General features: G+C 35.3%; 1 pseudogene; it reads left to right on the top strand.

The window, feature by feature from the left end:
- Positions 1-1,668: 1,668 nt before the first annotated feature.
- LOC129475259 (translationally-controlled tumor protein-like) lies at positions 1,669-2,186 on the top strand (annotated as a pseudogene).
- The last annotated feature ends 2,087 nt before the right edge of the window (positions 2,187-4,273 follow it).

Raw genomic sequence — 4,273 nt, 5'->3', positions numbered from 1 at the left:
TGAATTTAATTTCTTTTATTTTTCTCCAAATAGCAAATGCTTGGTCAGTAGTTTAAGGAAATTAATAGAAACATCTTACAGATGATGTGGAAAAAAAGTACAAAGAATTTGAGAAAAAAGTCAAGTAATTTTCAAGCAAGCTTGAGGATAGAGCTAAAAGCTGAAAAGAAAATTCATTAGTGAATAAAGTCCCTCCCGGATGTTAAAGGCTTCTGGGACCATTTGTAGTCTTTTGACCATATTCAGTCACCTACTTTTTTGTTCCTTTCATCTTTAACTAGAGCATTTTCCAATCACACTCCTTGTTGATAACTCTAACTAAACAAAAGAAGTAAAACTCCCTTAGTCTACCTTTGTTCTATTTTGGCTCAGCTGGTTTGAAATAAACTATCTCTAACAGAGGCCCAGGTACACTAGGCATCTGCTATGCTTTTGATGTTTGGACCCTTCAAATCTCAGGTTGAAATTTCATCCGTAATGTTGAAATTGGGGCCTAATGGGAGGTTTTGGATCATGGGGGCAGATTCCTCATAAACAGATTAATGTCATCCCTCAGGGTTGAGTGAGTTGTCACTCTATTCACTTCCACAAGAGCTGGTTGTTAAAAAGAGCCTGGCACCTTCCTGCTCTCTCTCTTGCTTCCTTTCTTGCCATGTGCTCTTTGCACATAACAGCTCTCCTTCACCTTCCACCATGAGTGGAAGCATCTTGAGGCCCTTGCCAGATGCAGATGCCCAATCTTGAACTTTCCAACCAGGAGAACCGTAAGCTAAGTGAACCTCTTTTCTTTATAAATTATCTAGTCTCAGGTATTTCTTTATAGCAACACAAAATGAACTAAGACAGCACCCATTAAATATTTATGGCATGAATAAACTCATCTTTCTGAAATATCAGTGAGGTAAGTTTCTATAATGTATCATCTTGTGATAGAACATACAAAATGGTCATAAAACATAAACATGTAGTTTAACAAACTATTAAAAAACACCAATGTGTCTTCCTCCATGCCAAAACAATAGAATGGCATCTTCCCCATAGAAGCCCTCCACCTGTCTCTTTCTGACCATAATACTAGCCTACCCCCACCAATGACCACTATGTTGACTCTCATGCTGCTAATAATTGTTTAATGTGGCCTATTTTAAAAATATGTGTCAGCGGGATCATATAGTATTAGCCTAGCTTCTTTAGCTCAGTCTTTTGTGTTTAAGAGCTATCCATCTATGTAGTTTATTCATTGCTTCCTATATAGTATAGCATGATATAAACCTACCCCTATTATTTTTATGATTTCTACTATTGAGTTGTTCCTGTGTGGAGCTTCTATTTACCATGTTATTATGAACATTCTAATGCATGTTTCCTGGTGCATATAAGCATGCATTTATGTGAGATACAAACACCTATAAATGGAATTGCTAGGTCATAGACTATACACATTTTCAGATGTACTATCAGACATTATTCAAAAGTGATTTTACAATGCATATTCCCATCAACAGTACATGAGAGTTCTCATTGCTCCACATCCTTGTTAATAACTGGCAATGCCACTTTTCTGCCCACTCCCTCATTCCCTCTCCCGAGTGCCACTCTGGCTGCAGTGCACTTGCTCTGAGCTCCAGGCTCCTGCTAAGCTACCACAGTCTCCCTTCAGCCACCATTATGATTATCTACTGAGACCTCATCAGACACAATGAGATGTTCTCTGACATTTACAAAATATGAAAGATCACGGACCAGCTGTGCTTGGAGGTAGAGGGAAAAATAGTTGATAAGACAGAGGGTAACATTGATGACTCACTCACTGGTGGAAATGCCTCCACTGAAGGCCTCAAGGGTGAAGGTACCAGAAGCACAGTCATCATTGGTGTTGATATTGTCATGAACCATCCCTTGTAGGAAACCAGCTTCAGAAAAGAAGCCTACAAGAAGTACATCAAACATTACATGAAATCAATTAAAGGCAGACTTGAAGAACAGAAACCAGAAAGAGTAAAAGCTTTTATGACAGGGCCTGCAGAACAAATCAAGCATATCTTTGCTAATTTCAAAAACTACCAATTCTTCATTGGTGAAAACATGAATACTAATGGTATGGTGGCTCTATTGGACTACCATGAGAATAGTATGATCCATATATGGTTTTCTTTAAGGATGGTTTAGAAATGGAGAAGTATTAACAAATTTGGTGGTTACTTTGGATCAATTGCCTGTCATCATAACTGGCTGCTGTTGTCATCCACACAACACTAGGACTGATATCATCTTGAGCATCTAATTTACTGTGACTGTGATTTATTTGGAGTAGAGGCATTGTTTTTAAGAAAAAAAACATGTCAGTTGTTGAAAAATAAAATGCATTTAAACTCATTTGAGAGAATGCCTCCTAGTTTAATACATATTTAAACTAAATCGATGCTGTAATGTTCCTGGAGAAGCTAGAGCCTGGTTGTAGGCCACTACTACAAAGTATAAGACTGTTATCAGGTAACTTGTACAGTAGAAACTACTTTTGAGACTAGAATCTAAAAAAAATAATAAAAAGTTTTAATTCTGAACTGCAGTAAAGGAAAAGACCATGCTAATATTAATGCCAACATTTTAAGTGGAGCCTTATACATTTCCTCACCTACAACAGAGTAGTTAACTCTGAAAGAGATTACCAAGAGAATAAAAAGAAACTAACTCAGCCTGAAAGAAATACTTGGCAATGCTATATATTTAAAAAATGTTCACCATATTCATACATGTGTATTATCAGATGTTTTATTTTTGCCACTCCAATGGGTATGTAGTGCCAGTACATTGTGGTTTTAATTTGCCTTTACCTAATTACCACTGAAGTTGAGCATTTTTCCATGTGCTACTATTTCCTCTATTGGGATGTGCCTGTTCAGGTGGTTTTCCCATTTTTCCTTTGCATTTTCTGTCTTTTAGTTATTAATTTGAAAAAGGTTTTTATATATTCAATAGGAAGGTTGATCTTAATTATCTAGTTCACCCTCATGAGAAACTGGAAGCACTTACGTGTACATTTTATCTGTGTGTACTTTATGGTCTCAATTTCTTTGGTGGCTCATAGTGACCGGCTACCTGGAAAACTGAAAAAAGATTAAAGTAATTCACTAAAATCTATTCAATTTTAATATATCTGTTATTTTAATTTCTATGCAGCTCTATTGTCAACATTTTCCCTTCTTTTTTCATTTCATGTAATAAGTTTACTTAGCAACCATTTTATGACTTGTAAATTTCTATCAATTAGTCCATCTTATTTTTCACAAGTACAAAGGCAAGTTCAATTATACTTTTCTACAGAACCAAGTTTACAATATGTGTAATATTGAATTAAAAGAGATAATGATTAGCATACTAGAATGATTATTACATAAACACTCTAAAGTGATTAGCACATAAAAAACTCAATGATATTTCTTATTGGACTCCGTTTAAAAACAGCATTATTTATTGACCATTTGTTGTTTGAAAAAAAAACAGCATTATTATTATCTTCCTGAATCCTGATTCCTTAAATTTAGATATTCTATGTCTTGTTAAAGTTCTAGGAATCAGAACTTTGACTAACCAGAATATTTTATTTTCTCTAAAATATTGCACACCTATACTCTCACTAAAAATCTAGAAGAGATAAATCTTTAAATTGTCTTTTATTTTTTAATTTTTTAAAATTTTATTATTATACTTTAAGTTTTAGGGTACATTACATAATGGTAAAGGGATCAATTCAACAAGAAGGGCTAACTATCCTAAATATATATGCACCCAATACAGGAGCACCCAGATTCATAAAGCAATTCCTTAGTGAACTACAAAGAGATTTAGACTGCCACACAATAATAATGGGAGACTTTAACACCCCAATGTCAACATTAGACAGATCAACGAGACAGAAAGTTAACAAGGATACCCAGGAATTGAACTCAGCTCTGCACCAAGCGAGCTTAATAGACATCTACAGAACTCTCCACCCCAAATCAACAGAATATACATTCTTCTCAGCACCACATCACACTTATTCCAAAATTCACCACATAGTTGGAAGTAAGCACTCCTCAGCAAATGTAAAAGAACAGAAATTGTAACAAACTGTCTCTCAGACCACAGTGCCATCAAACTAGAACTCAGGATTAAGAAACTCACTCAAAACTACACAACTACATAGAAACTGAACAACCTGCTCCTGAACGACTACTGGGTACGTAACAAAAACACGGCAGAAATAAGGATGTTCTTTGAAACTGAAGAG

This window comes from Symphalangus syndactylus, chromosome X, assembly GCF_028878055.3.
Source record: "Symphalangus syndactylus isolate Jambi chromosome X, NHGRI_mSymSyn1-v2.1_pri, whole genome shotgun sequence".
In the NCBI taxonomy this organism is placed as follows: Eukaryota; Metazoa; Chordata; class Mammalia; order Primates; family Hylobatidae; genus Symphalangus; species Symphalangus syndactylus.
Note: the sequence above shows the minus strand (reverse complement) of the source record. Positions and strands in the feature narration are given on the sequence as shown.